The following is a 20,901-nucleotide window of genomic DNA, read 5'->3' on the forward strand; positions in this document are numbered from 1 at the left end:
GCTTTTTTTTTAAATTTAGTACAATAAATCTCTTATAATTATTTTTAAAAAACAAGCTCAAGATCTAAAACTTCAAAACTCCATTTCAGCCTACTTTTCAATGCTCCAATGATAGTTCGTACTATGGCAGTCACTATTCCGCTTCACTTCCATTGAACAGAATTTAGAAAATGTCGTCATCTACAGCAATCAAACCCCAAACTGAGATACTGAATTAATCTGTTCAAGCTCATTACTTTTTAAACAAGGACAAATACCAGTTGAATAATGCTTGCAGGTTTAACGTCAGAATATAAATACGAAAAAAACAAAACTTATATGAAAAGCCTTGATCTGAAACTTTTGCACGCTTACGACTAGCGACTCACCCGAAACCAACTCGGCACTCAATACACATCTGTACATCAAACTAGAAACTGTATGAACATTTTATCTGTTACTATGCTCTCAAATTTACATTTACATATTCTTGCATGGAAGAATGTAAAGAGTTTCCTGCTTTAACTTTCAATCTCGTATGTCCATGAAGCTATATGATTGAATACATCACCACCACCAATAATGGTCTTATCTCTAAATAATGCCAACTAAATATTTCCTGCAAATTTGTCTGAAATGGAAATTTGTAAAGCAAACAATGTAAATCCACGTTATAGCCAGATGAGCATTTGCATGGCCTATGGCTGCAATTAAACCATTTACCTAATTTTTAGCCTATGTTGCAAATAGAACAGCTGCTAAAAGCCTATTAAATAATTATACCTCACCATAATTTACTAGAAACTGTAATCCAAAGGCATTTGTAAGCTATCCTTTTTATTACACTGAATTCATTCAGAAACACATGCTCATCACATTATCAACATCTACAAACAACATCCTGTGGTTTTATTTTGAAAAGAATGAACATTTTCTTAAATTTTAACAATACAAAAAAAATGAATAGATAGATTTTCAGTTTTACCATCTATTATTTATATTTAAAGTACAGCAGATCTCCAACAGCAGCACTGTAAAAAAAAGTGTAACGTCATTCCAAATCTATTTTCAGTCAAAACAAGGTTAACAGCACATCTTTGCTCCAAGCCTTATAAATTCCATAGCATTCATTTTTTTCCATTAGTTGCAGAAGCAGCATGCAATTTCTTACAGTGCTCTCCTTTAATGAAATTGCTGCCATAACTAAATTTCAAATTAGTCAATGGTTACGAATACAAATTTACTAATTAATAGCCAACTTGGGAGTTATACTATTTACAGGGTTTGAGAGCAAGGGTTGGTTATATGTAGTTGTGGGAAGAAATTTTATGGAAGCAAATAATTACCACTTTAAATCATTGTAAGTGCATTGTAAAGGGGGGGGGGGGGGGGAAAGAGAGAAGAGTGATCACAGCAACATCACAAAAAAGCAGTCCAGTTAGCTGTGGAAAAGATCCAGCTAAAACAAGGAAGCAACCCTGCTGCTAATTCTACACTTCAACATGGTGCAGCATAGAACTGAAAGTGACCCACCAGAAATTTAGAACACCTCAACAAGTCACGACTACAAAACAACTCAGGCCTGCGGCTTTAAAAATAGACTTTTCTACTCAGTAGACTCAACAGGTTTACCGTAAACCGTGAACATCTACCACACCTTGTACCCTTTGCCTTCTATCTATCTTTGAGAGTGCACGCGAGAGTGCATGTTGCGAATATATTTCAGGAATGGAATATTGTTCAACAGTCAATCTTCTGTGTTAAACCTACAAGAAAAGCTGTCACTATCTGTTTATTTGGCAAGTAAAACACTCAGGAGCTAACTCATCATTTTAAACAAAACATGAAGGTGGTCAGTTGGGAGGTGAACACTGGAAACCACCCACATCCCTTATCACCTGGCTGTAACAATATGCATCATTACTAAGCACATCCACATTTAACAGAAATTTGATGTGTGAAATTTATTTCCAAGAGACAAAAAATATTTTCAGAGATTTGAAATCTAACACTCCATTTAACAAGTCAAGGAAACTTAGTTCTCGGCAGGATTTAAAATTTTTTAGTTCACACACTTTGATGCTGAAGCAGATATGAATAAAACTATGAAATGGTCAGAATTCAATTCATTACTTCAATTATACATTTTTAATTGGGGAAAAAAAACTAAATTCTTCACATTTTGTGCCACTTTCAACCCAAACTCTGATCTGCTTTTTAAAAACTTTTATTCTAATCAATCTCAAAAGAAACTTGCTTTTTTCATTCTAACTCCCATCCTTGATTGAAGGAACCTTAATAGAAAAACTAGACTTGTTTGGCTATAAAAAAATCTCTCTGAATACCATTTTAGGTCAATCCAAAGCCAGAACTATGAAAATTAAGTAGTAACATCACAGATCAAACCATGTCAGTCTTGGGCATTTTTATGCATCTACATAGGAATGGACTGAATAACTTCACTGCTTGTCCCCAAAACAACAGCACCAACAGATAAACAGTTTCTTTCACAATCTGCTTAGGCATTTTTTTTTTTAAATCCTTGCACTCAAGATCCTAGCTTGATTTTAGATGCATGCCATTATTTGCCAAATTTCCCATCATCTACCAAGAAAATAAATGTTTAAAGGACTGCATCAAACTTTATTTCAAAGAACAGTACCATGTCAATCAAACATGTCAATAATGACAAGCCATTGTGTATGTTACCTTAATCACTGGTTGTCTGGTTACAGGATCACGTTACAGAAAATTTAGCTGTAATCTGTCCATTCTTTGAGTGACAGCCATGACAAGCGAGGAGTATTATTCTGCCTGAAGACAATTATTAATTGCTTACATATTTCAATTTCAGAATGTTAATGATTCTACTGCCAACAATTTTACTTAAGGCATATAGATCTTGCCAACAATGTTACTTCAGCTCCAGAGCCAGTCTAACTTTAGGCATAAGTATGTTTTTTAAACTAGAACATGAACTAAAAATCAAATAAAAGTCATTTATTCTTTCAAGGAATATAAAAAAAACTACAATGAGATTCCTGCCAAAAATATTCAAAGTATTAAGCATTATTACTGTCAGTAATTTCTGAATTTTTCACTCCTTCAGGAGGTAACAAGTGGTTTGCAGTAGGAATTACTTTGTTTAAAATTTAGAAAAAATATTCTAACTTTAGAATATAGACGCTTGATAAATTTATAATCAATGACTTATCTCCACCAGACTTTAAGATTTTTTCAAAACAAAAACTGTGCATGTCAAGATGCATTAAAGTTCTGAGCACCAATTTAGCTTCAACTTGTAACTACAAGGTGTTATTGCATAGATTAACTTCAAATGAGCAGCTTGCCAAAAAATGGAAAAGGTAAAAAAAAGTTACCAAAAATGTTTAATGTTTTAGCTTCCAGCTTTCAACCAACAAAAACAGCTCAGAATTCAACATGTGGTGTGCAAAAGTCGCTGACTACAGAATGCCAATTAAGTTCCCCTCCCCAAAAATTAAAGCTGTAAATAAACTACGTTTAAATCTCAGTCCATGTATTGTATAATGTACATATATTTCACTTTGTGGAAAATATGCCATTCGATGCCACATTAAGTGACAAAAGAAATTAACTTAATTTCTAAACAAAATTAAGGTAAGAGAGATGAAAATCCACAGCAAGACATTAGTACAGGATTCATGCCAGAAACAAAGCAAGAAAAATAAATTCTACAGGCATAAGTTGTACTTGGAAGCAAGATAAACTCCACATTCAATAGTTTATAGTTTATTCTGCTAATGTGATATAAAATCATTCACAAAAAAAATTACATTAGCTGTACTTTAGGGTGGACTATTATTAAAGTGCTTAATACCTCCCAAGTCTTTATGTGATGAAGCTTTCAATTTTCTCCAGAAGATTCTCCGCCATCTTGAAAATTCTGTTAGCAGGGATTAAAGTTAGAAATTTCAGGAAATTACAGCCCCAACAATTGTATACTTTAATAACTGGTCACAGAGATAACATAGATTTCTACTTCCACACCCCCATTCTGAACATTACAAAATCAGTGCCATCAGCAATGTTGCAACAGGGACACACTCCTCATTTGTTCCTTTTTAAACTGCTGCATTTAGAATATATTCGCATTTAGACTGCCAGTGAGTTAAACACGGAATTTTTTATATGCTATAAGACAAAATTATAAAAGTACACTATTTTGGCCTAAGGCAGTTTCAGTGACTGAAGGGAGAAGAAATTCCTCCCAGATCCTCCAAACTTTGATAATCAAGCACTGCCAAACAAAAACAGGTAATGGCCTCTAACTCAAGCGGGGCGTACAGAGGGTAAAAGGCTCAAATATCATGAGCAAGAGCAGTTAATCCAAAATCCAAAACTTAAAATTAATGTTCATCTCATTCAAATCTTTAGTATACTATGGTATTAAATTTGTAAAATTTTACCAATTCTTAAATGTTAATGAAATAACTGCATGCAAGTTATTATTTACACAAGACAATAACACAATGAAATCAATTCACTTCCTTTAATTATAAAGACAACTCGGGTAATGTTTCAGTTTCACACACCACCGCAACCTTCCCCACCCGCCCCGCACCAAATCCCTCCTGACCAAAGAGAACTTACTATGCACATATACTTCAAGACACAAGCACACCCACAAAAAGTCATTATCGGACTGAAGCTCTAAGTCACAGTATATCCCCAGTAGTTGTCTCTATCCCCCACAAGTCTATACCACAAAATTACTCTGCAGCTTTCAAGAGGGAGTGCAATTAATAATGCTTTAGTTACATTAAAGCAGTTTCAATAGAAACATTAACAGGTCATTAAGCTGCATTAAGCCATCTAGTGAAATTCCATTCACCTGCTTGACCCCCAAGCTGTTGCACTTTCCTCTTTTACTCTTATTCCCTTTTAAAGCAATTGATGGATTCTGATCAGTGAGTTGTGTCAAAGAATTAAACATTCTAACCGCCCTACGTAAAGAAAATCTTCCCAATCTCCCCTTTAACCCAGCTCCAACCTGGTGCTGCATATTGGAGTGGGTGTCCCTGAAAAAACATTTTCTAGCAGTTGATTTTTTTTGAAGGGTTTCTTAAAAGTCTTTATCATATGCATGAACTGGACACACATACAATTTTATCTATATAATAATGAATTCCCCATGATATTTCTCAATGATAATTTACTGTACATTATATGTACATTCACTGGTGAATATTTTTTAAGTTATGTAAGGTACATTGTATCAGAATCACTGATTTACAGTGATAGACAATGTAACTTAATCATTCTATTGCAGTGTAAGAGTACGAATATCTTCAGGATCAAATTCTGTTATTGTATGGAAAGTAAATAAGTGGCCTTGATTACTAATAAAAACAGAAAATGCTGGAAATACTCAGCAGGTCTGGCAGCATTTTTGGAGATAGAAACAGTGTTTCAGGTCATTAATCTTTTGTCAGAACTGGGAAAAGTTAGAAATGTAATAGGTTTTATACAAGTGAAAGGGAGAGGGTAGGAAAAAGAACAGTCTGTGATAGGGCAGAAGACAGGAAAAATTAAATGACAAAAGGATGAGCGGTGCAAGGCCAAAGGGAGTGGTAATGGGAGAAGTAAAGTGATGTGTCTGGAGAAATAAACTAATCTATGTTGTTTCCAAACATCTGAACATGGGAATCACACGACTAGCATATATCACACACAATTAGACAATGGAAATAATGGCACTACTGACTATTCCACAATCGCACTGTTAGGATAAATCTAGGCAAATTTCTTTCTGTGGACACCATCCCAGTTTTTGCTGCTCCCTCCTATTACCCCAGGAGCCCATCCCAGTCACTTCACTGGTCCTTCCCTCAAAATCAGTTTTCTTCCAGTCCAAGGTATGAGCCCTCCAAATATTGTCTCATTTGAACATACTGCACTAGTTCTTGGAATGGCCACATTAGCAGTAACCTTTGGTTCCAGATATAATGCAACAGTCGAACAATGACCATCCAATCTGGGATACAGATGAATTCCAACTTTAGCTAGTACCCCTTTAAATCACTCTCCTTTCAAACCCCTTCTTCACCCCCTTCCTTTTGATCTTCTAATGGCCGGAGAAATAAGAGTCTCGATCCAAGTCTTCATAGGAAGCATGAAAGAGACCACACAAACAGGGGAAATGTGAGAGAGACAGTACATAGGTAGGAGACACCCAGAAGAGAAAATATGGGGGGAGAAAGAGAAAAAAAAGGAGAAACTTAGTGAAATACAGATGAATTTCAATGAGAGCAGGTACGAAATTATCCATTTTGGACTGAGAAAGATAATGCAGAATAGGTTCTCAATGGTGAGAGATCAAGAACTCGAAGAGGAGCAACGAGGGTTTTACATTTGCATCACACAAGTGGCAGGCAATGACCATCTCCAACAAGAGAGAATCTAACCATCTCCTCTTGACATCCAATGGCATTACCATCGCTGAATCCCCCCACTATCAACCTCCTGGGGGCTACCATTGACCAGAAACTGAACTGGAGTAGCCATATAAATACCATGGCTATAAGAGCAGGTCAGAGGCTAGGAATCCTGTGGCGAGTAACTCACCTCCTGACTCCCCAAAGCCCATCCACCATCTCCAAGGCACAAGTCAGGAGTGTGATGGAACTGCAGCTCCAACTCAAGAAGCTCAACATCATCCAGGACAAAGCAGCCCGCTTGATTGGCACACCATCCACAAACATTCACTCCCTCCACCGACGCACAGTGGCAGCAGTGTGTACCATCTACAAGATGCACTGCAGCAATGCACCAAGGCTCCTTCGACAGCACCTTCCAAACCCGCGACCTCTACCACCTCGAAGGACAAGAGCAGCAGATGAATGGGAACATCACCACCTGCAAGTTCCTGTCCAAGTCACACACCATCCTGACTTGGAACTATATCACCGTTCCTTCACTGTCGTTGGGTGAAAATCCTGGAACTCCCTTCCTAACAGCACTGTGGGTGTACCTACCTCACATGGACTGCAGCGGTTCAAGAAGGCAGCTAACCATCACCTTCTCAAGGGCAATTAGGGATGAGCAATAAATGCTGGCCTGGCCAGCGATGCCCACATCCCATGAATGAATAACAAAAAACTTGTCCACATATGCAAATCACAAAGCTAGTGCACAGGTACAAAAAGTAATCAAAAATTCTAATGGAATGTTAACCTTTTATCTCAATGGGCTTGAATACAAAGGGGAGGAAGTTATGCTTCAGATAATACAGCCTTGGCCAGATACCAGCTGTACAGTTTTGGACACCAAATCTTAGGAAAGATACATTGGCCTTGAACTGGGTACAGAACAGAATGGTAGCAGGACCTAAAGATTTAAATAAAGGCAGCAGGTTGTCTGAACTTGGTTTGGAATCCTGAGTTTAAAAGCTTAAGGGGTGATCTAATTGAGATCTGTAAAATGATAAAGGGATTCAATAGGGTAGATTCTGAGAAACTGTTTCTTCGGGTGGGGGGAGTCCAGAACCTAAGGGGGAATGGGGGCACCATCTTAAAACTTGAACTAGGTCATTTAGAAAAGTGAGAAAAGCATTTTTTCTCCTCAAAAAGGGTAGACAAAATCTGGGATTCTTTTCCTTAAAAAGGCTGTAGATGCTGGGTCAACTGAAATTTCAAGACTGATATTTCTGTGAAGTAATAATATCAATCGATATGGAGTAAAGGTGGGTAAATGGAATAGAGTACTGTCATGCTAGGCCCCCACCTGCCGAGAATGAGGCACATTAACTTTGGCATGAACACTGATTTTTAACTGTTGTTGGAGCAAGCAAATGACTTGTAAAAAAAAAAATGACATACTAACAGACATCGAAGATGGGGGAAGTGCATTCCAGGGCCTGCTAAGGGGATACAATCCACAAGGGCCAGGACTGGTTAGACCAGCTGGTCACATGACCACCTGGCTGTTCCAGGGTTTTCTTTTGAACTGACCACAGAGAGAGTTTGAAGGCAGAGTGTCTGATTGCTCCTAGACTGAGAAGATCTCTTCTGCCTACTCCCATCTCTTTCTCACAAGCTTCTGAATCCACTGAAGACACATGAACCTCAAGAGAGAAAAGTCTCCTACAGCAAACAAGGTTTAAGAGGAATACTGGGCCCCAACAAAAAGCAAGATCTACCTACAATCAAGGACTCTACAGTGAGCTTGAAGACCCGTAACAAAAACTCTTCAGATATTGCCTCAAACTTTTGCACTTAATGTCTTCTGCTCTTTTCTGTCTCTATTTGCATGTGTGTAACGCTAGCGTGGGCGCGTCATGTATCCGTAGGCATCAACCGAATTAAAGTTCAATAAAATTTCACCTATCTTCTTTAAACCTAAGAAATCCTGTTTATGCTGGTTTCTTTGCCTTATAAATTGGAAAGCGGTGAACAAGGATTCAGCAAGGGAGAGCTAAAAACATGGTACGTTTAAAAATAAAACCCTGTTACATTAAGACCAGGTGAAGGCTGAAAGGGAACCCTAGACCTCTTTCTCACCTGGTCGTAACAGAAATTTGGGTGCTCACGTCCAGGATTTTACCTGCAGACAAATGGGAGAAATTGGATGTGGGAAGCCAAACTGTTCCTCATCAAAAAGAGCAAGATTTCAATACAGGTTTTCTTGTGGTTGTGTGTACTTGAATACCAAGATGTCTGCAACTGAAGCTAGTGGCTCAAGTCAGGGTGAAGTAATTTGAGATAAGTTAAGAGCACTGTCTATGGAGGAGCTGAGAAAAATGGCTGAGCAGTGTGGGATCACTGTACTTGGCAAGGCTAGTAAGTCTGAACTCTTAAGGGTAGTGGCCAACCATCTCTCCCTTAAATCTGAAAAAGCAGAAACAGGGTTAGAAGCAGACCCAGACAGGGTACTGCTAGCAAAGATACAACTGGAACAAAGGAAACTTGAGGGCGGCACAGTGGCGCAGTGGTTAGCACCGCAGCCTCACAGCTCCAGCGACCCGGGTTCACTTCTGGGTACTGCCTGTGTGAAGTTTGCAAGTTCTCCCTGTGTCTGCGTGGGTTTCCTCCCACAGCCAAAAGACTTGCAGGTTGATAGGTAAATTGGCCATTAGAAACTGCCCCTTGTATAGGTAGGTGGTAGGGGAATATAGAGACAGGTGAGGATGTGGTAGGAATATGGGATTAGTGTAGGATTAGTATAAATGGGTGGTTAATGGTTGGCACAGACTCGGTGGGCCGAAGGGCCTGTTTCAGTGCTGTATCTCTTAAAAAAAAAAGACAGGGGAAGAGAAAGAGAGATAGGACCGGGAGAAAAAAAGAGCCTTCCAGAAGGAACAGGAAGAAAATGACAGAGGGGAGAGCGGGAGAGGGGATATTCTAGAAAGAATGCGAAGACAGTTGAAGTGCTCGAGTTAACTTGGGGGCGGCAGAGTAACCCCAGTGAAAACATGGCCAATATGGAGAAGCATAATTCTGGACTGGGTACTGAATTGTTAAAAGCTCATATAATCCCAAAATTCAATGAGGAAGATGTAGAAGACTTTTTTGTGTCCTTCGAGAAACTGGCAAGGTAGCTAAAATGGCCAGCTGAGACCTAGTCTCTTTTACTACAAGGCAAGCTAACTGGAAAAGCCCATGAGGTTTACTCCCTGTTGCAAGATGGGAGCTCATCAAATTATGAACTGACCAAAAATGCTATCCTCGGAGCATATGAATTAGTACCTGAAGCCTATCGCCTAAAGTTTAGAACCCTCAAAAAGCAAGCTAATCAAACTTATCTGGAGTTTGAAAGTAAACAGCTGGCTTTTGACCAGTGGCTGAGGGCTCTTAAAGTACAGCTCAGCTATAAGAATCTCAGAGAGGTAGTTCTGTTAGAGGAATTTTAAAACTCTCTCCCACTCTCCATAAACACACATGCAGAGGAGCAGCTGGTTCAGAGAGCCTGGCAAGCGGCCATTCTGGCTGATGAGTTTGCTTTAATTTATAAGTCAGTTTCCCAGGGGAGAACCCTGCCTTGTCACCCTCACACATCTGAAAAGGACAAAAGGCAGGAAGGTGATAGAGCCCAAGCAGTCCTGAGAGAGAGGAAAGCAGCAGACACAGGTGGCCCTCCTCTAGCTAAAAAGGAAGGTGCTGTGAGCAAGAGTGAGACCCGGAGACCTGTGCGCTTCCAATGTAATAAAGCGGGGCTTTTAAAAGCTGACTGCTGGAAACTAAAGGGAAAGCCGGTAGAGTTAATCAGAGCACATCCGCTCAGTGAAGAAGTGAACCTGATGGAAAACACAGCAGAACAAGCTGTGGCTTTAACTGCAGTTGGAGCGAGACCCAAGGAAGCTTACGGCTGCAAGCACAGGAAAATTTAATAGGATTTCTGAAGGTTTTCAGTGTTTTGTGTCTGAAGGGAAAGTAACCCCATATCCCTCAAGTGGGGCAAGCAAGCCATAGTGATTCTCAGGGACACGGGGGCCGCTAGATCCCTTTTACTGAGAAAAGGCCTGACCCTTTTTCCACAGAGAGTGCAGCAAACACCAAAATGGTGGTGAATGGTATTGGAGAGCAGTGTATGCCTATACCTGGAGTGCAACCTAGGTTCGGGACTGATGACCATAGGGATTGTCCCTAGTTTGCCTGTGGACGGGGTTGACCTGCTTCTCAGTAATGATCTGGTGGGGATGAGGTGGAAGCCCCCTCAGTAGTGAAAGACGACAAGAGATCAGATAGACAAGACAGTGGTGGGAGACGGACCCCTGCAGTTTCCCTGAATGCGTAGTGGATCAGGCAATGATCAACCCAGCTCCCCCAGAGGCGACTGCACTGGCACTACAGGCAGATGACCATGAGGTCTGCTTGTCTGAGACTTTCTTTGGAAAGTTAGGGGACCCAGGGAATGAATTAAATGGATTGTCCCCAGCTGAGGCTCAGCGAGCCAACCCAGTATTGCGAGAGTTAGCACAGGCTGCCGAGTCTGAAAGTGAAGCAGTCCCTGATTGCTACTATTTAAATTTGAATATTTCGAGGCGGTAACTAGATATGTAGATGAGGGTAAAGCAGTCGATGTAGTCTACATGGACTTCAGTAAGGCTTTTGATAAGGTCCCGCATGGGAGATTGGTTAAGAAAGTAAAAGCCCATGGGATCCAGGGCAATTTGGTAAATTGGATTCAAAATTGGCTTAGTGGAAGGAGGCAGAGGGTGATGGTAGAGGGTTGTTTTTGTGAATAGAAGCCTGTGACCAGTGGGTACTGCAGGGATCGGTGCTGGGATCGTTATTTTTGTAGTGTACATTAATGATTTAGACGTGAATATAGGAGGTCTGATCATTAAGTTCGCAGACGACACGAAAATTGGTGGCGTCGTAAATAGTGAGGAGGAAAGCCTTAGACTACAAGACGATACAGATGGGCTGGCAAGATCGGCAGAGCAGTGGCAAATGGAGTTTAATCCTGAGAAGTGAGAGGTGATGCACTTTGGGAGGTCTAACAAGGCAATGGAATATACAATGGATGTTAGGACCCTCGGGAGTACAGAAGGTCAGAGGGACCTTGGGGTGCTTGTCCACAGATCACTGAAGGCAGCAGCACAGGTAGATAAGGTGGTTAGAAAGGCATACGGGATTCTTGCCTTGATTAGCTGAGGCATAGAATCTAAGAGCAAGGAGGTTATGATGGAAACATAGAAAATAGGAGCAGTAGGCCATTTGGCCCTACGAGCCTGCTCCGCCATTCATTTATGATCATGGCTGATCATCCAACTCAGTAGCCTGTTCCGACTTTCACCCCATACCCTTTGATCCCTTTAGACCCAAGAGCTATATCTAACTCCTTTTTGAAAACATACAATGTTTTGGCCTCAACTGCTTTCTGTGGTAGCGAATTTCACAGGCTCACCACTCTCTGGGTGAAGAAATTTCTCATCTCAGTCCTGAAAGGTTTACCCTGTATCCTGAGACTATGACCCCTGGTTCTGGACTCCCCCACCATCAGGAACATCCTTCCTGCATCTACCCTGTCAAGTCTTGTTAGAATTTTATAGGTTTCTATGAGATCCCCCCCCTCACTCTTCTGAACTCTAGTGAATATAATCCTAACCGACTCAATCTCTCCTCATACATCAGTCCCGCCATCCCAGGAATCAGTCTGGTAAACCTTTGCTGCACTCCCTCTATAGCAAGAACATCCTACCTCAGATAAGGAGACCAAAACTGCATACAATATTCCAGGTGTGGCCTCATCAAGGCCCTGTATAATTGCAGCAAGACATCCCTGCTCCCATACTCAAATCCTCTCGCTATGAAGGCCAACATACCATTTGCCTTTTTTTACCACGTGTTGCACCTGCATGCTTATCTTCAGCGACTGGTGTACGAGAACACCCAGGTCTCGCTGCATATTCCCCTCTCTCATTTTATAGCCATTCAGATAATAATCTGCCTTCCCGTTTTTGCTACCAAAGTGGATAGCCTCACATTTATCCACATTATACAGCATCTGCCATGCATTAGCCCACTCACTCAACTTGTCCAAATCACCCTGAAGCCTCTCTGCATCCTCCTCACAACAGTTTTGTGTCACCTGCAAATTTGGAGATATTACATTTAATCCCCTCATCTAAATCATTAATGTATATTGTGAATAGCTGGGATCCGAGCACCGATCCCTGCGGTACCCCACTAGTCACTGCCTGCCATTCAGAAAAGGACTACTCTTTGTTTCCTGTCCGCCAACCAATTTTCTATCCATCGCAATACACTATCCCAAATCCCATGCGCTTTAATTTTACATGGAGCTGTATAAAACGCTAGTTAGGCCACAGCTGAAGCACTGTGTACAGTTCTGGTCACCACGCTATAGGAAGGATGTGATTGCAATGGAGAGGGTGCAGAAGAGATTCACCAGGATGTTGCCTGGGCTGGAGCATTTCAGTTATGAAAACAGACTGGATAGGCTGGGGTTGTTTTCCTTGGAGTAGAGAAGGCTGAGGGGAGACCTGATTGAGGTATAGAAAATTATGAGGGGCATTGATAGGATAGACAGGAAGAAACTTTTTCCCTTAGCGGACAGGTCAATAACTAGGGGGCATAGATTTAAGTTAAGAGGCAGAAGGGTTAGAGGGGAGTTGAGGAAAAAAATTTTCACCCAGCAGGTGGTTGGAATCTGGAACACACTGCCTGAAGAGGTGGTAGAGGCAGGAACACTCACGACATTCAAGAAGTATTTAGATGAACACTTGAAACACCATAACATACAAGGCTACAGGCCAAATGCAGAGAAATGGGATTAGTTAGGTTGGGTGTTTGATGGTTGGCGCAGGCACGTTGGGCTGAAGGGCCTGTTTCTTTGCTGTAAAACTCTATGACTCTAAGAAGCACCCCACCAGAGTTGCTAACAGCATTTACAGGAACCTGCAGAGACAAAGAAAGACCTCGAGGGGACACAGAAACCATGAGGGTGATGCCTCACCCAGTCAAAGTGCCACAGCAGTGTGCAGTAGAGTCTGCACAAATACCTGCAGGCAGGAGTGTCCTCTGGGACAAAGCTGAGATTAGCAAAGAATCCTCCCTCACAGTCAGAACCAAAGAAAACCACCCATTCCCCCAAAGTCAAAAGCCTTTGCACGACTCAGCAAAGCACTGAAAGAGAGTTCAGGATAGATCCGCCCACTACTGACTCTCCTGGGAAAAAAATTACCTCAGCAGGAACAAAGACCCTAGGCAGCCACGGAAATGGGCAAACGGAAGAGAAACTTCCCCAAAAAAGAACCACATGTTTATTGGGATGCCAAAAAAGGGACGGTTTTAATAAGTTTTAGGATTCGTGAATGATTCAGAGAAATGCATTTTTTTTTCTCTCATTTTTTTCTCGACCCTTTTAATGAAATGCGCTTTTCTCAAATCGGCTGGGTGTGGAGGTGTCATGCTAGACCCTCACCTGCCAAGAACGAGGCAGATTCATTTTGTCATGAACATTGATTTTTAAACTGTTCTTGGAGCAAGGAAATGACTTGTTCAATAGATCAGCCGGGGCTGAGAAAAAAAAATTACTAACAGACATGAAAGGTGAGAAAGCACATTCCAGGTCCTGCTGAGGATACAATCCACAAGGGTCAGGACCAGTTAGAGCAGCTGGTCACATGGCTACCTAGCTGTTCCAGGGTTTTCTTTTGAACTAGGCAGAGAGTGTTAAGGTTGAGTGTCTGTTTGCTCCTAGACTGAGAAGATCTATTCTGCCTGCTCCCATCTCTTTCTCAAAAGCCTCTGAATCCACTGAAGACACATGAACCCCAAGAGAGAAAAGTCTCCTACAGCGAACAAGCTTTAAGAATACTGAGCCCCAACGAAAAGCAAGATCTACCTACAATCAAGGATTCTACAGTGAGCTCGAAGACCCGTCACAAAAACTCTTCAGATATTGCCTCAAACTTTTCCACTAAATTTCTCCTCTTTTTAGTCTCTATTTGCATGTGTGTATCACGTATGCATGCTTGCGTGAGCACGTCGCGCATCCTTAGGCGTCAACCGAATTAGAGTTTAAGTTTAATAAAATTTCACCTTTCTTCTTTAAACCTAAGAAAGCCTGTTTGGAAAGCAGTGAACAAGGATTCACCAAGGGGGGAGCTAAAAACATGATGTGTTTAAAAATAAAACCCTGTTACAGCAAGACCAGGTGAAGGCTGAAAGGGAACCCTAGACCTCTTTCTCACCTAGTCGTTAACAGTACAGATCAGCCACAATTTAAATGAATGACAGGGCTGAATTTCCTACTCTTGCTCCTATTTTTCCCCTGATTTTCTCTGCTCCGCCACTGGCAGCTGTGCTTTCAGCTGCTCAGCTCTAAAGGCTTGAATTCCCTCCCTAAATCTCTACCTCAGACACTCTTTAAAACCTTAAAATTTTCATTACCAGTCCTAATATTCATGAGGTAGGCTATCACAAAATGGTTACAATACAGGACGCCATTTGGCCAGTCTTGTCCATGCTAGCTCTCTGCAACAGCAACTCAGCTACTCCCACTCCCAGGCCTTTTCTGCACAAATTTTTCTCTTCAGATAATTATCCAATACCCTTTTGAAAAGTCATGCCTGAATCTGCCTCCATCGCATTGTCGGTCAATCCAGCTCAGATCCTAACCACTTGCTGCGCAAAAATGTTTTCCTCATGACACCACTGGTTCTTTTGCTATTCACCTTAAATCGGCGTCCTCTGGATCTCAACCCTTCCTTCAATGGTAACAGTTTCTCCCATCTACTCTGTCCAGATCCCCCACGATTTTGAACATCTGTCAAATTTCCTCTCAATCTTCCCTTCTTTAAGTACAGCCCCAGCTTCTTCCATCTATCCTTGTACCTGAAGTCCCTCAAGCCCAAATTATTCTCGCAAATCTTTTCTGCACCCTCTCCAACGCATCTTTCCTAAATTGGACACTATACTCCAGATGAGGCCAAACCAGTTTTTTTTTAATAAAGGTTAACCATAAGCTCCTTGCTTTTGTGCTCTATGCCCCTATTATAAAGCCCAGAATCCCATATGTTTTATTAACTGCTCTTTCAACCTGCCCTGCCACCTACTATGACTTGTGCGCAAAGACTCAGGTCAGGTCCCTCTGCTCCAGTATGCCCTTTTAGAATTGTATCTTTTATTTTATATCGCCTCTCCTCATTCTTCCTACTAAACTGTATAATTTCACACTTCACTGCACTAAACTTCATCTGCCATATGTCCACCCATTCCACCTTCATCATTCCACTATATTTTATTGAAGTCTATCACTATCCTTACAGTTCACAATGCTTCCAAGTTTCATCTCATCTGCAGTGGTCGGTGATTTTTAGACAAGTTGGATTTTGTGAGGTACAGGATGGGTGCCCAGCAAATATAAACAGGATAGGGCATTTGAAGTTCAACTTGGTGTTCTGTTTGACCCAAAGGTTTACAAATATTGGTTCAGCCTAAGAGAGTGGCCAGTGAGGTGAATGAAATCAGCACTAAGGAAGCAAGCAGAGTGTGCATCAGGGGTCAAAAGTGAAAACTTCAGTCTTCCCAATATTCAATTTGAGGAAGTTCAGATTCATCTGCCAGTTAAGCACCTTGACAATTAAAAGCATATGCTGCACAGTAGTTTCATTTCATTTTTTTTTTTACTCGGAATGTCCTTGACAAACTGGTGATAATGATCATGCCCAAAGGCTAAGCAGTGTGAAGGGACACTGACCTGAAATGTTAACTCAGTTTCTCTCTCTGCAGATGCTGCCAGACCTGCTGAGTATTTCCAGCACTTCTGGTTTTTTAATGTCAGATTTTCAGCATCTGCAGTATTTGGCTTTTGTAAGCAGTGTGACAGGGCATTTTAACAAGTGATGACCTGCAATCAGGAAAAACTCATGGACCTACATAATTCAGAAAAAACTCAAGATACAAACATTAAAGTGGCATACATGTTTTTCCTCCCTAAAAAAGGACACTTAGATTCATAGAATGGTTCCAGCATAGGAGGAGGCAATTCAGCCCGTCATGCCTGTGCAGGCTCTCTGCAAGTGCAACTTGCCTAGTCCCACTCCCCCACCTTTTCGCCATAGCCCTGCAAATTTTTTCTCCTCCGATAATTACCCAATTCTCTTTTGAAGGCCTCAATTGAATCTGCCTACATCGCACTCTCAGGCACTGCATTCTAGATCCTATCCACTCCCCGTGTAAAAATGTTTTCCCTCATGTCACTGTTGTTTCTTTTGCCGATCACCTTAAATCGGCGTCTTCAGGTTCTGGATCCTTCCACCAACGGGAACGGTTTCTCCCTATCGACTCTGTCCATACCCCTCATGATTTGGAGCATCTGTGTCAAATCCCCTTTTAAATCTTCTCTTCTCCAAGGGGAATAGCCTCAGCTTCTCAAACCTATCCACGTAATTGAAGTTCCTCATCCCTGGGACCATTTTCGTGACTCTTACCTGTGCCCTCGCTAATGCCTTCATGTCCTTCCTCGAGTGTGGTGCCCAGAATTGGCCAAACCAGTCTTTTATACAGATAAATCATATCTTTCTTGTTCTTGTAATCTGCCTTTACTTATAAGGCCCAGGAACCCATACGCTTCATTAGCCACTCTCTCAACCCGCCCAATGATTTGTGCACATACAACCCCTCTGCTCCTGCACCCCTTTAGAATTGTATCTTTAATTTATATTGCCTCTTTGTTCTCCCAACAAAGTGAATAACTTCACAATTCTCTGCATTAAATTTCATCTGTCATGCTCATTCCACCAGCTTGTCTATGTTCATCACTATCCTCCTCAGTTCGCAATACTTCCACAAAGCATTCGTGTTCATTTTTGTCAATTAACACCCTCTCTGCACGAACTCTTTGTCTTTTAGCACACTACTAACATACCGTTTGCCTTTGCTCCTATTTGCTTAAAACCTATTACATTTCTAACATTGCCAGTTCTGAAGAAGGGTCACTGACCTGAACATTAACTCTGCTTCTCTCTCCACAAATGCTGGCAGACCTGCTGAGTATTTCCAGCATTTCTTGTTTTTTTCCTAACACCAACCTCTGGGGAACCCCACTACCTACCTTCCTCCAATCTGTAAAACAACTACTTTGTTTCCTGTCATTCAGCCAATTTCATATCCACACTGCTACTGTCCCTTTTATTCCATGGGCTCTAGCTTTGCTGACAAGCCTGCTATATGGCACTTTATGAAATGCCTTTTGAAGTCCATGTACACCACATCAACCACATTACCCTCATCAATCCTCTCTGTTACTTCATCAAAAAACTGAAGCAAGTTAGTTAAGTACGATTTGCTCTTTTTAATTTATTCATGAGATGTAGGCTTTGCTGGCTGGGCCATTTATTACCCATCCCTAATTGCCCTTGATAAATCAGTGCTATCTTTACTTAACTGATCCACACTTGTCCAAGTGACTATTAATTTTGTCCCAAATTATTGTTTCTAAAAGCTTTCCCATCACCAGAGGTTAAGCTGATTGGCCTGTAGTTGCTGGGCTTGTCCCTACACCCTTTTTTGAATAAGGGTGTAACATCCGAAATTCTCCACTCCTGCGGCACCACATCTATAGCTAGAGAGGTCTGAAAGATTCTAGACAGTGCCTCCGCAATTTCCACTCTTACTTCCCCAAGTATCCTTGGATACAGCTCATCTGGCCCTGGTAACTTAGCAACTTTAAGTACAGTCAGCCAACTAGTACCCCTTTCAATTTTTGGCCCATCCAGTGTCTCAACTACCTCCTCTTTCACCATGGCATGAGCAACATTTTCTTCTTTGGTAAAGATAGGTGCAAAGTACTAATTTAGTTCCACATCCATGCCCTCTGCCTCCATGCATAAATTCCCTTTTTAGGCCCCTCATCAGCCCCATTCCTCCTTTCACCATCTTTTTACTACTTAAATGTCTATAGAAGACTTGTCAGTAGTGAGACAGCGCTGGATTATGGCACATTACCAGCCCAAATGCAATAAATGCAACCACGTCAAAATGGTTTGTATGAAGGTTGCATTAAGGATTAGTGATTCTGGACAGCATACAACCCAAGCTTAGTTTTCCCTCTACAAACCTGTCTGATGATTGACATCCTGAGTAATCATGGCAACGCTGGGAGGTAGCTACCAACCACACCACAGCTTATTTAAACTTTCGATTCATCAAAGCCCACCCAGGCAACTTGGTGCAAATATATGCTGCGCAACAAACTCTTCGGAAGCCTTCAGCTTCACACTCCGCAGTCGACTCGGTTCTTACCGGTCGGGGGTCTACAAGAACGCAAGGCCCAGAACCCATATTCCAACCCCACACGCACTTCCGAATCTAACACATCAAGACCTCCCCCTCCTCCTTTAGAAAACCATAAACTAGTTAATTATCATTAATAACAATAGTAATTATTTTCCTACTTACTGTCCTATATCCTGCGCCACCTTACAACGGTTATTTACACTTACTTCTAAACAGATCCGCCGGCCTCCACCCCCACGTCAATCATTCTGTTTGACGTGAGAACCAGCCATTCAGAGACGGACTGGAAAAGGAGCAACCAATCCACATGCCGCATAGGCGGGTATAACACTACTGTGACCCCCATCAACTCGCGAACCAATCAAAACGCAAAACACTGCGGAGGCTGGAAATCTGAAATAAAAACAGAAAGTGCTGGAAATACTCAGCAGGTGTAGCAACACATGCTGCCAGAAACTGTGTTTCTCTCTCCACACATGCTGCCAGAGCTGCTAAATATTTCTAGCACTTTCTGTTTTTCATCAAAATGGAACGTTTGACTCAGAAAGCCGTTTGGTAATGATTGACATATGAATTAACCAATGAGAAGTCTCGACTTACCAGGGCCGGTGAGAAGCAGTTACCAATGACGAGAGGAGAAGGAGCAGAGTGGGAAGCACAATGCACTGTGGGAGTTGTAGTCTAAATCCCAACGGACACTGCGATAAATTATTTTAATCAACTACAATCCCACAATGCAACGGCGCCAGTGGAGCAGTCACGTGGCTGAACCCCGCGGTGCAAACTGCGATTGTCACTAGCAGTTCATTGTTATGTTGAGCTTATGTCCAAATAAATACGCATTTTAATTAGAATATAGATATATAGTTATCGTCCTACATAGTTTATTCCTGATTTGAGAAAACAGTAAAGGATTTCTAAAGCAATCCCTGAAACCCCCAGAAAATATTTAAAAATCAGTTGTTCGTGAGTATCATACATATAGCACACTTGGAGTCAACCTTATAAATGTCGAGCAGAGCCTGCTTGATGTTCTGATGAAAGGCCACACACCTGAAACGTTAATTCTGCTCTTTCCACAGATACCGCCTGACCTGCTGAGTATTTCCAGCACTTTCTGTTATTATTTAAGCAAACCGTGTATTCTGGTATCCTCCTATCAAGAGGTATGACATGGGTACACCATATAAACTGCTGTAAATGACGCAAACAAAATCCTCGGGTTCGGAGGAAGAAATCTAACCAAATGCGACAAAACAGTCAAGATTGCTGCATACAAGGCTTTGGTACGTCCTAAACTGGAGTATGCAGCAACGATCTGGGACTTACCAAGCCTAATTTGTAAACAAACTGGAAATGGTTCAAAGACATGCAGAACGGTTCGTCTATGACGACTAGGCTAGAACATCCGGTGTGAAATCGATGCTGGAGTGGCCTACACTGCAACAACGAAGACAGCTGACACTGTTCCACAAAGCAGTTCGCCATGAAGTTATTGATAATCTGCCATATGTTAAACAAGCAGGAGAGAATACACCAACCGGTTTGTACCTCTCCAGTATCGCACACAAGCATATCTGAACAGCTTCACACTAAATACCATAAGAGACTGGAATAACCTCCCCCCAGAAATAATTAACTAAACCACTTCATAGGCATTTAAAGTATGCATGGAAAGGGGAAACAAGAACAGATAGTGTAGGTCAAGCACAAAGCACGGAAGTGGCACTACCTCTGAACGATGCTGCTGTACAGCAATGTCCCGATACAAATCTGAGATTCTGAGAGATTGCTACATTTAACCCTCTTTTTATGCTGACATTTCTCTCAGATTCAAAAGTCTGTTGCAACCTAAGGAAAATGTTGTAAAGATGAAAATTCAGCCAACTAAATAGAAAGTTTTTGATGTAGTCAAGCCTACTGAAGTTTTGGCGGCCACATTAGTTCCCCAACACTGTTAAATGTTCCTTTTTTTGGTATTGCAGTGGCCTTTGTGAGAAACGTAGCCCACTTAATAATAATTTACACCAAGTCAAACTCTGAAGAAGTAAGTTTATTTAACGTTCTTGCAAGATCGGGTGTCCTACAAGCAGGCACACCGATCAACATATTCAGTTCATGTTTATACAATACAAATCCATTTGTCCACGCCTTTATTTTCCATTATTGGTTA

General features: G+C 41.5%; 1 protein-coding gene across 16 annotated transcripts in view; it reads right to left on the reverse strand.

Annotated features, from left to right (window-relative positions):
* Nucleotides 1–20,298, reverse strand: part of LOC137375933 (F-box/LRR-repeat protein 3-like) — a 47,224-nt gene extending 26,926 nt beyond the window's left edge. For 3 of the 16 annotated variants that reach the window (XM_068043672.1, XM_068043676.1, XM_068043660.1), the window contains exons 1-2: nt 18,891–18,993; nt 3,839–3,904 (exon numbers count right to left, since the gene is read on the reverse strand). The gene's annotated coding sequence lies outside the window, so the exon portion shown is untranslated. The other 13 variants (XM_068043671.1, XM_068043661.1, XM_068043674.1 and 10 more) reach the window with 11 other exon arrangements.
* Nucleotides 20,299–20,901: the final 603 nt, after the last annotated feature.

This window comes from Heterodontus francisci, chromosome 12, assembly GCF_036365525.1.
Source record: "Heterodontus francisci isolate sHetFra1 chromosome 12, sHetFra1.hap1, whole genome shotgun sequence".
In the NCBI taxonomy this organism is placed as follows: Eukaryota; Metazoa; Chordata; class Chondrichthyes; order Heterodontiformes; family Heterodontidae; genus Heterodontus; species Heterodontus francisci.